Genomic DNA, 12,817 nt, shown 5'->3' with positions numbered 1-12,817 from the left:
TTGTGGTGCATTTGAGCCTGAAGGAGACTGCGAGACATGCGTAGGCTACCTATAACTCAGCACTCCATACATTCAGAACAAAATATGACACTTCACCAGTCTGCGTAATTACAGCGGGCAGACAGATGATTTATTACCCAGACATCAGTGTACTCGGGGGAATTGGGCCATTGTGAGATACCCATAAGTTAACTAAATCTGCTAAGTCTAATGAACACACTCTGAAAACTAATTAGGGGAAAGATATGGAACATCCCATTACGTCCCCCTGATAGCAAAGTGTGGGGACACGGAAAAACACAATGTGAACACAACACATTTTGCACGCGGGCGACGCTCATTTCAAAAGCGGAGGGAGAGCCTGTAGGATACAGCACACGCCACTGCCGAACTCAACTCCACTAATTCCCCTGATTATTAAACTGAGTTCATTAAGTTCTAATGATGGCCAAAGGACCCTTGCGGAGCAGCAGTGGAGAGAAAACTGTAGTGGAGGAGGAGGTGGAGAAAAGAGAGACAGGCACACACACAATGTGGAAATTATTTTTTTTCTGGAGGTGGTTATGAAAATTGTGTGAAGCCATGGTGAAATTTTTAATTAACCTTGATGATAGCGGAGGAGTGCAACAAGAGAGGGGCTGCACGGGAGTTTGCCAAGAGAAACATCACCGCTTGGCTGTGTCCCTCCCTGGCCTTTCACAGTCACGTAGCCGGAGCTTCATAACGCAGACCAAATCCACTTATCAGTTCCCCGATAAATGCAGAGTAGAGACAGAAGAGGCAAAAAAAACCTGAGGCTTATACGAGGGGTAATGAATTTGTGGGCGAAACTGTTGACTGTGAAAGTACCAACAGCGAAGCGTGAGTTTACATTTCTGGCTCTGAATGAGACTGTACACACATAAAGCAATCTATGGGTCCCAGAGTTTTATATCCATTGAACTGGCTTCACAGTGTTTCCCTTGCCGGCACACACCAGACAATGCAACTCTTCTCTTCCTGGAGTAATGGCTCCCCACTGGCTTTGGCACAGGCCTGTATTTTTGGCTGAATACAGAGAGACATACTTTACCACCCTTGCAGGATGATGCATTCAAAAAGCCCAAAACACATCTCCTTATTTAGGCTGCCATGACTTATACTGTGACTTGTTTAGTCACAGTATAAATAATGCACATGATGAGAGAGGAAACAGGATGCAGCTTGGAGTAACATGTTGTTTAGCTAATGCGAGATTTATGTTAACACACAATTCACCAGTGCGGCTGTCAGAATGATTTATAATTGATTTTCATTTCCTTTTTTTTCGCCGTCCTCAAGGTGCACTTTGATGGAAACTGTTGGCGGGGGAAAAAAAAAGAAAGACAGAAATGTAAACGTTGCAATTGTGCTGACATAAATGCACCGTGTGGGATCGCGTTTGAGTTGAATCGAAGAGCAGATTGTTGGAATACCCAAGTCTTTTTTGTGTGTGTGTGTGTGTGTATTATGCTGTGTTAAGCCGCGGAGACTCACATGGCGAGGCCGCCAAATTGCATCATGGCCCTTTGATGCAAAGTTCTCACTCATGCCTAGAACTGAAAGGTGCAGTATGTGGTGTGTAACAGAACAAATACTGCAGAAGAGGTAGATGTATTGAGGAAAAAAAAGGAAGCAGGTGGGTGAGGAGAAAAAGGAAGTAAAGGAATCGAGAGACAAGAGATGGTAGGGGAGCAGATGCTGCGGTGCTGAGGCAACCAGAGCGCCTTTCGACAATCAGCGGAACCTTCTGAAGCAACACATTGCCGGGATCAAGGAAAAAGTGAAGCAAAGCATTGCGGCAAAGGAACAGATAAAGAACGAGGAGGGGAGGAAGTAGCAGCAGGAGAGATGAATTTCCCCCCAGTGAGAATCCCTTGTGAAGGTGAGTAACGCGGAGCAAATCAAGCGCTCGTCTGAGCCGCTCTGTATCTGAACCCTGTACACTCCACATCTTCTTCTGTTTCCATCGCGCAGTGGGACACAGTTGGACTCCCCCACTCGCCTCATAGAAACCACAGTTTGCAGCTTTCAGCAACAGAAATAGAAGGTGCTGTACAGAGAGCTGAAATGAGAAATTGCACTGGTGTTACAGTGTGTGATTGTGTGTGATTGTATTGCAGGATCCTTAATAAAGATATAGTGTGGCCCTCAAGCTGGAGCTCATTTGGTTTGTAAAACATGTTAGGTGCCATGACTTGAAAATATTATATAGACCGTCAAAGAAAGACATAGGGTTGAATCTAAACCTCTCTGGTCTTTTTGGCCATTTGTTGCAGCTCAAACAAGCTGTAAACACCTTTTAAGTTAATGTGACATAAAACAGTTAAGGAGAAAACTGATGCGCCAGATGGTTTGTTATAAAATAACATCTGGACAGAAGCCACTAATAACTGTCTGGAAATCACCAGGACCATTCAAAAGATAACCCTATCTATGATTGTCAAACACAGACCAACTCAACCAACCGGATCAACAGTAGGAGATCGCTGCCACCTGCAGAGCTACAAGGTAAATCAGACTGAAGCCGCTCAAGAGGAAGAAAGAAACATATTTTCCACCAAGAAAAAGAAGAAATCCTCATAGAACTGTTGCTATAGCAGCTGCGATAACCTTCTGAGGAGCCACCATTTTTTTTTTCCTTTCATATCACAACTTAACCAAACCCATCAGACACTGAGTCGTTTAATCACATTGTTCTCGGCCAGGAGCACATAAATTGGAGCCTGGCAAGATGGATTTATAAGATCACATGATTTGGCAAGATAAGTTATGGAGCAACGTAGCATATATTTGGAGTCGTGTTTCTGGTAACCTGTATGTCAAATGTTTACGCTCTTTTAGTTTTGTTTTTGGTCTCCACCAACTCTTGAGGACAAAATGTGTTTCTTTGGCCATCAGAATGGATGAATGGATTAAACACAGGACCTAAATTTCAGGAGGCTGCCGTTTGTGTCCCATGTGAAACCGAAAGTCAATATTAACTTAGGCTACATAATGTACTTAAATTGTGTACCTAGCACACTTTTTTTAATCGAAACTATGACCTTTTTCTGAACCCAAGCGGTTTTGTTGTCTGAACCTAACCAAATTGTGATTGTTTCATGAGAAGTATGTACTACGTGTAGTGTTTATGGGTACAGTCAAGTAGGTCTTTTTGGGAGTCAGCTGACCTATTCTATCATTTTCTGTGAGGTTGTACAGTCATGCATGTGATGTTAGCATGCTATCATTTGCAAATAATCACTAAACAGCTGGAAATGTCACCCGTTCTGCAGATTGTTCGTCATGAACATACATATTGGACAGATTTTCCATGCAATCCTTTCCAATAGTTGTAGAGATGTTAATATCAGGACTGATTGACATCTCCATCCCCATAGAGCCTTTATTCGTGACACGATGTGTCTTTGGTGACATTGCATTACAATAAAATTATGAACAAGCCTGTAGATTTTCCATTTCACTTACTGCCAAGTCATACAAACAAAGAGCATTAACTTTAAATTCATTTCTCGTCCCATTTTCTTCTTGTTCTGGCAAGACTTTATTGTTTTCCTCGAAGCAAGACCTCTACAGCTGCTGCTTCTCATTTGCATACACCAACTCGTAGACAGTATATTTGCACAGTGTATCTCCAAACAATCATAGTTTGCTCCAATATGTGCACTCCAGCGGGAGCAGATTCATTGTAGATATCATAGAAGCAGACAGAAAATAAAAACTGTGTGGACAAATGTAATAACGGGAGCAATGTCTTTTACATTAATATTTTGTGCTCAGTGTGATAGCGCATGAAATAGATCATCTGCAATAACTGCTGTCCACTGAATGTGCCCCTATGAAAAGTGAAAATACAAATAAGATGTAACATGACACTATTAGAGAAATGATACACACTGGCAGCGAGCTATGGATCATATTCTGTTAGGTCTCCCTGATGGATTTACTATCTAATTAGGCCCCAGTTCGGAGTTGGCCAATATTCCAAGGCCTTTTGATTTAACATTTAGACCAAGGAACTTCAGTGAGCTTGTGATATTCACTTTAGCACACGGTGCATCTATTAATGCTACAATCAAACTATATTACGCTCAGATTTCAGGGCTTTTGAAAACACAGTCACTGCACTAGAGCAGGGTTTGTTTGTTAAAGGAGCTTCAGTTTGCCTCAGCAGCCGTCTATGTATAATGACAGGTTGTTTGTTGCAGACACAACGCAGAGAGGGTGTGAGTGTCCATTTATTCACACCATCAGTCCCACACCTCTCCATAATGGCTGGCTGAAATAGCCACAGGACTTTAATGAAGGCCAGCAGGCTGCTTGCTGCTTGCTGTTGGTCCACCGCCTTCCGCTGATTTCTCCAATGACCCCAGACATAAGAATGTGTCCACGTGTTCGCCACAGTCTACCTAAAGTGCCTGGAGGATACAGTGACATATGTACTTGGCACATCATAGTGGCACGAAAACCATTGATATGAATTACCGCTCAGTGGCAATACATCATGTAAAGGTCACAAGGAGACATGGTTCTATCACTCCTTCCCCACATCTACTATATATTCTGTTTGAAGGTCACATCTCCAGGAGAAAAAGTGGAAAGGAGAGGACGTATATATTCTCTGGATGGTGGAGGAAAAAAAAATGTGGCACCGTGTCTGTTTGAAAACCAGCTTTTTTACTTTATTGCATGGTATTGGAGCAGTTGCCTGGAGATTTCAAAGAACAATGATGTGTAATATATTGGTGGTGGGTGCTCAGTTGTACTGACAGCAAATTCAATTCTCCCAGTGAGGTACATGAGTGAAACTTCCCTCTGTGTTATTATCAAACTCAGTGTGCGGAACTACTCACAGCGTAGGAGATCACTTGTATCTCCCAGTTAAAGGAACAGTTTTGGGAAACACACAAAAGTGCTCTGCTGACAAGAGAGAAGATAAATACCACTCAAATGTCTGTATTATAAATATGATGCTACAGCCAGGAGACAGTTTGCTTAACGTAGCTTATTCTATATTTTATGCCGCCAGTGGTGGAACTACTTATTGTTCAGGAAAATACAGGGGACTTGTAACATGTATCAAACAGTTAAAATAAGTGTTCACCATTTTAAGAAATGCATTACTTGGAGAAAAATACCTGCTAATACCTTACCTTAACTCTTTACTTAACCCTGCCCTAACAAATGATTTTATTATTGATTATGCCGCTGTTTTTATTAATGCTTGCTGTTTATTGATTGTTTTTTTACTTGACGTAAGACGACCTTGAGTGCCATGAAAGGCGCCATCAGATAAAATGTATTATTATTTATTATTATTACCTCTTATTATGACATATCTTGTTCAAACCAAAAGGAAATGAAGTTGTGTTTGTGCAGAAGGTTTTGTGCCAAGTCACTGTTCCTGCCAAGATACACTTTTGCACATAATCCTGCGTAAAACTACAAGTTATCATTTTTACGCTTTGGCAAGCTGGCCTGGCTCTATTCTCACCGAGCTTTTACCTTTCGGAAAGAACAATGCTAGCTCGTCCTCCCTTTTTTCAGTGTTTGCGCTTAGCTAACCATCTCCTGGCTGCAGTTCATGGAGACTCTATTCATCTAACTCTTGGCAAGAAATAAAATCCCAAAATGTCAAATGCATGATGCATCATTTAGATATTAAACAGCTTCTTGTAATTACAATTTTCAAAAGTTTAGCATTGGGTCTGCTCTGGTTCAGCAACACTGCATGACTCCTGTCTTGTAGATTTACCTCCAACCATTATTTTTCACTGTACTCATCAAGGATCACCTTGCTGATCCCTGGAGTCAGTAGTGTGATGGGCACAAGTTAATGTGGGTCAACTGGAGAGAAGTTAAACACATCACACACAACTCTCCACCATCTGTGAGCAGCCTACCCACAGGGAGCAACCAACTGTTCCCATTAATGTGATTTGATGTTTTCCTCCCCGCAGACGTCCCAGGAGAGTGACCATTAGCATTGTAGACACCACCTTCAAAGGGGATAATTGGAAGTGAAAGATGGTCCTGTTTTTTGTTTTTGGATGTTTCAAATTGGAGTAGATTTAATTCAACCGAAACATACCTGGGCTGCTCATCAGTCATTTATGTGAGACCGCTGCGAGGTAACGACTGCACCCGCCAGCCAACCGCTCACAAGGTCTCATCTTTCAATCGACCCACGAGGTCCAGAGATACGACTGACTCCTGACCTTACCCGAGCCTCGCCAACTGCATGAGAGGAGGACGCCTGCGGATAATGTGAGTCGACAGCTCAGACCTGTGCAGCCGCGGCGCTTCATTTATACATCACATCGCCTGTGGGAACCTCTCTCCTGGCATGTCAGAAAACCTCAAACTGTCACGTCCCAGTGGATTCGGCGAATGGTGCAATGTGCTGCACAAACTGCAGGACGTCCCCTTTCGACTTGTGAAGTGGTGGGCATTTTGATGACTAAGGATATGTGGGTACACAGGGCTAAGAACAACAGACCTATATTTAGGATTTGCTACTGTACTTCGGACTTAAGCTGTGCAAGGAGTGTTGCAATTACTTGCAAGAGTTCCTTAAACATACAGTTGGAGTGGGAAGTGGACGGGGGGGCAAGAGACAACAGAAATAATGAGCAAAAACAAGGTCATCATTTGAAGGATTCCGTAGCCAACTGCCACGTTAGACTACAGTATATGCAGTACATTATTAGATGGCTCTCATACATAGATTATTTACACTTCAAAAATATCAGGATTTGTTTATTTCATTACACAAGTTATCAATTTAGGAGATGTCTGACACTGATAATAATCTACTGTCAATGGATACATCTATCCCTCATCTTGCGTTGTTAGTGTGGTGTAAACACACATATGTGAGCATCCAAAACATCATATTAATCATATCTACTAAGATGAGGACATGCACTTGCAAACTTGCTTGATATCATTGCACCAAAGCTCATATTTTTTTCATAAATTTTTACAAAAGCAAACAACAATGTATCAAAAAAACAAAAACGAAGTCCAACGCTTCGGGTGAAAAATAAATCTCTGTTCCTGCCATGACTGTCTGTGTGATCTCCTGTTTCTCACAAAAAAAACGCTTGCCAATGGAACTTGGCGAGCGGGCCCGCAGTCATGGGAACCTTTACATGGAACAAAGCCATTCAGTACCTTTAATCTTGACATATACGCTGCCTTTACGAGGCGATCTCCACATGCACACACACCGTCTACAGAAAATATATGACCAGCCCTCGTTTCCTCTGCAACACCTCCCTTCTTTTTCCACTACCTCATTCTTGGTAACCATGGTTGCCTGAGGTGTCACATTGTAAACCTATTTTAAGAAACTATCATCCTTTATATAGATCACCGCACACACACACACACACACACACACACACACACACACACAACACATCCCTTGTAGGAAGAAGCGGTATGTCATGCCTATATTTTCAGTTATGTAATGTTTAACCCGCGCTAATCTCTTTATAGCACACGCAGTGTAAATACAGCACCAGACCGTGTTATGTTGGCGCCACAAGATCCTAATTAGTACAGACATATTGGTATAGAGACTGAATTGAGGTTTACACATGAACTAATTTTAGCCGGTGTTGACGGCAGCATCGGTTTATCACTCAGTGCAGCACTTTGGCCCATGCTGGAATACGCATCTCATCGAATATTAGATGGATTACCTTGAAATGTGGCACAGACATTCATGGATCCCGGAAAACCTGATGTCGAGTCGAGTTTAACAAGTTTTTTGCTTACATCTGGTAAAATATCTCACCATCATAAACTAATAAACGAGCCAGTTAATACCTCAGTTTCAACTGCATAAAAAAATAACATTCTGACACTTGATTCGGCAAATTAAAGTCAAAATATGATCCGACTGAGTAGGCTTATTATTCAGAACTCCTGCAGTCTCTTTGTAATTTTGGTGCTTGAAATAAGGTGACGGAGTCCTTGGGTTATCCAGCGATCAAGAAAGTCATCCGCATCTAATATTATTTTTTGTAATTTCTTGCTTGCAAAGTGGAAATCTAAATGTTACTTTTCAGACAGTTTTAGAGTGCCACAGGAAAGCGGCGTGTCCACCTCTGACTCAATGTCAAGTGGGAAATAGGTCATTATGAAATAAATGAGAGATTAAAAAGGACCTGATTAAATCTCCATCTGAGCCATCACTCAACATAATGAGCGCTTCAATAAAATATGGATACGCCAATAAAATATGTATACTTCCAGCAGTCCCCGGTGTTGAACTGACTCAACTTCAGCGTCCAGCATCTCTCTGGAGTCACAATTAGTTTGCCACGGACCTAAGAAAATCTGTTCCATGGGTGCAGAGGCCAATATCGTGTGTCAGTTGTCATTCACATGCATGAATGTTCAGTTTGTTATTCAGTCAAAGAGGACAGAACGCAAAAGCAACACATCCCCTGTGGTCTAGTCTGCACAGAATGTGTCCAATTGTGGTCGTGATGCACTTATTACATCCTGCAGATAGCCTCCGATTCTCTCTTCATGTCAAGAGTACACAGCTGACACAGTGACAGCAGCTGTGACAACCACAGCCTTAAAAAAAAAAAAAATCCACAAATACATAATTTCAGATGTATCATGCATAGTGAGGCGTCCACCATTCTGCCTAACAATGTCAATGATATTGCAGACATGTTGTCAAGTATCGTCCATGGTTCAGATCAGCTGGATGCGGAAGCTTTTCGTTATCGATCTAACATATTTCCCAAGTTGTCATGTTGATTTTATGCCTGTTTCATGGATTTACGTGAACATTCCTCTCTGTGTTGTTTGAGCACATGGGAACACTCCTGTCAGGAAATAAGAGCATGCCACGACCATGCTGGGGGTGAGAAATATAGTCCACATCCTCTCCCCCTGTATTGCTTTTTGGAGGATCACTCTATTGCAGCAGACAGCTGTCCAGGGATAAATGGCCAAACTAATATAACAGAGCAGACCGGCCATTTAAAGAGCCTTGGACCGGAGTGCTTCAGAAGGATGAGCAGTTACAGAAAATCATCTTTCTTCATCTTGGATCCTTGTGATTACTCCTCCTCCAGGGGTTACACATGTGAGCATTGATTCTCTTATAAGGCTGTCCAAGTCAACACATCTCCTGTGGAGCAGCTGAGAGCTGCCGCTGACACGGAAAACGATCGCATGGCAGTGCATCATAGCTTTCTGGCGGACGGTAATTATGTCCGGATTGGTCCTTCACCGTGAATGAGCCGCATCTCCTGCGGGCCCATTAGAAGCTTTTCAGAATGAGAGGCAGGCTGGCACAAACAAGTAGTCCTTCCTGACCTTTTGACACCCGCAGGAATCCCAGGGTCCCTTGTGCAGTTTATTAGTCACAACACCAGCCGCGGTGACAGTGCGCACTGAAAATAGCTTTTTAAATAGGGACACCAACAGCAGCCTGCCAAGGCTCAGACAATAAACCCACCTGAAATTACAGCTCAGAGAAGAACATTAAGGAGGAACATTAGGGAACGCGTGGCTGTTGATTCAAATCAGACGGGGAAGCAGTGGAGGAGTTTTACGGCGCATACATAACACAAGCTTCATGAAATGAAATAATTGGTTTTGCTGTTTTAGGTTCGGGGAGAGTATGGTTTTCAAACATATTACCCTGCAGACGATTATGCAATCTACAACAATCTGTGCATCAGCAGTTTAGTTCTATTGTTCACAAAGTACAAAATGATAATGTGCACTACAAAAACTGTACTGCACTGATAAAGAATTTCCGAATGCACAAAGGCATTAGACTTTTGTAAATAAACCCAAATCTTTTTCTGGGCGCACGAGTGCCAGCACTGCAGCAGGGCTGCAGAGCTAAGCTAGCTAAATACTGCAGGTGAAGACATAGCAATCATAGCTTCAGCAGAAAATGTTTCCACTGGGTTTGAACTCTTCAAAAAGCAATGGTAAGGTCATGGTTTCCTGCAAGGTGCTCTGTGTAACAATATGTATCAATTTACATTTGTTAATCACTCTTTCATTGGCCATATTTGAGTAGATCGTGACGTGACGTGAGAAATGAGAAGATCCCCGTCTCTCTAATGCTGCTGGACCCCAGAATTCTTTGGGTTGGATTTTCCTTTACACTCTGAAGATGTGACTTAATATACGATCTTGAGCGTCTTGTCTCTCTGACTCTCTCCACTCCGCTCACAGACAGCCACAGTCACTAACTGTACGTGTTATAATATGTTACGAGACACCTGCCTATTCACACATTCAGCAGACACGGGGCATTCACTTGGAGTCAGGTTCAGGTCCATCCGGTGAATGGCATATGATTTTTGTTGAACTCTCTTTGTTCCCCACTAACTCCTGAGGGAAATATGTGGCTCCTTACGGCTAGAAGTTCCTGTTCCCTAGCTACTCGCAAGGTCATAAAACCAAAACAATTAGCTGCTAAAATGCCCTCTAGTGCTGATGGGAACTCCATTTGGGTTTGTCATTAAGAGCGCAGTCGTGATTTCTTTATTGTAATTAACAAAAATGTTGATTATTAAAGGTGGTAAAAACAAATAGAGGGTGTTAAATTGCGAGTATACCCCTGTCCTGGAGGTACCGGACCATCTCTCCGGTATAAAGGCTTATAATACAGCCACCAGCCACGCTGTTAACGACAGCTCTCTTCCAAATGATCTGGTGTTAGGAAGAGTTTTAGGGAACTGTTTCAATTTGGCAGGCAAGAGTAACCTTTAAGAGCCTTCGAAGATATTTTGCACACTTATCACCATCATGTACTTCCATCAAAGAGACATAAAATCAGTGTCCACAACTTCTTCTTTTACTACAGTTGAAGGTTTATTACAAGGTTTTAGCAAAGGGCACAGCATACATATCTTATCTCGATTACTATCAACCATTATCAAGAATATCCATTGATAAATACTTACATGTAGTAGAGTTTGAAAGGGTCAGGCCATGCTGCAGGTATGCCTTTCCCTTCCTGCTCAAAGTCCGAGTCCTTGCTGTAACTCACGACCCTGCCCGAGGTCCCCAGATTTCCTCAAAGTCCAAACTTCATGCCGGCAGAGTGAACAGAAGAACTCCAGTGTCCAAGTTGTAATCCACAGCTGGTTGGTAAAAATGGATGATTCTCCTTGTGCTCTGTTATCCTCGGATCCGACTGCGAATCTCTCGAAGTCCGTTCTCTGATGATAGGCTGCTCACGTACTCCGTCTTGCAGGTTAATCCAAGGTAGAAGAGCGGTGGAAGACCATCGTGTCCTCTGTTGTCTCTCAGCTGGCCAAATATTACTTAAGAGGGAGATTTTGCTCACTTCCTTATAATGCCATGCAGCCGTTTCCCGTAGCACGATGGCCAACTGGTCAATTGTTGTTCCTTTTTTCTTTTTTTTATCCGCAAACTCATTGTGAAATCTCAACCCTCACCACACTTCTACTACTATATTACTTTTTACTTACCTGATTGAGCTCTTCATTCTATTCTGTCACTGTCTCTCATTTCTATAACTTAATTGTAACTTCATCGTAATCCTGACAACAATCATTACACACATCTGATTATTATTATCATACGCTGATAGCAGAGCTCTTACATATTTCTTAATCGATAGTTAGAACTAGGTATAATGTCCCTTTACTTGCCGATGGTATATGGCTCATTGTAGAGGCCATTAGCAGGTTAGCTCGGTTAGGTCGTGCAGCTAACGGTTTCGGATTGGTTGGCATGCTGACTTCAGTAGACAATCCAATAGACAATACATAGACATCGTAATGTCAAACCTGCTGTTTTCTTCACATTCTGTTGATCATTTCTAAACATTTTCAACTAAAATTCCTACATTTTGTAAATAAATCCGGGATAAAATTATACAGTAGCGTGCAGTGGTGCGCCCCTCAACAGGCTCTTGTTAGTGCGTGCGAGTCAGTGGCTTTAAAGTGGTGGTGGTGGTGGGGTGGTGGTGGGAAGGGGGGGGTGTTGCAGTGACAGGTGCAGCCACCAGGTAACTGACATAATGTAACAAGACAGGCCGATGAGTCACCGCGGCCCACAGCGCGTTCCTCTGCTTAACCTGCAGTGGCTTCCATACGATCACCTATTTATAGCCCTTCCACAGCAGTCCCGCACACCACTGACATGCTGGGAAGTATGGCGTTGTCTCAGCTCTGTTTTGCTCCGAAGCTTAGCACACAACCCTAAATCCTCTGCTGTTTAACAGGTTTAATGAAACCTCCCAAAGTGGAGAGGTCTAGCATATGTGTGACACACCAGGACTTGCAGCTCTGGCAGCATTTCATTGTTAATTCTTCTTATTGTACCGCTTAGAATAAAAAAACGTATCCCCACAAGTCATACAGCGAGCTGTCACGGCCGGCTGACTCATCACCTGTTACACTTGCAAACAGTCTCCACAGGATTAGCACGCTGTTCATTAGCACTACTGAGGTTTCGAATGCTAATCCCCTGAGGTATTATTTCTTTAAAAATCCCTAATCCCCTTAAAGACAGACAGTGTTGGCATCAAATCATTTCGGGTCCACAATCAATAATGCAAACAAAGCACACAGCTATTACATATATTTTTTACAGCGAGGGCTCCTGGCACGGCATCACCACATTAGAGGGAATCCATCATATTAATGATCCCAAGGCCAGTTCATTATTCACAGAGAAGCAGCTCGCCTGTCCAAATAAATTATCATTGGTGTTGCATTAATGGAAGTTTTCAAATCTCGCCACAGAGGATGCCATTAATCTGCGCGCAGCA

The sequence above is a fragment of the Sparus aurata genome, chromosome 16 (genome assembly GCF_900880675.1).
Source record: "Sparus aurata chromosome 16, fSpaAur1.1, whole genome shotgun sequence".
NCBI classification, from domain to species: Eukaryota; Metazoa; Chordata; class Actinopteri; order Spariformes; family Sparidae; genus Sparus; species Sparus aurata.
This window is presented reverse-complemented; position numbering follows the sequence as displayed.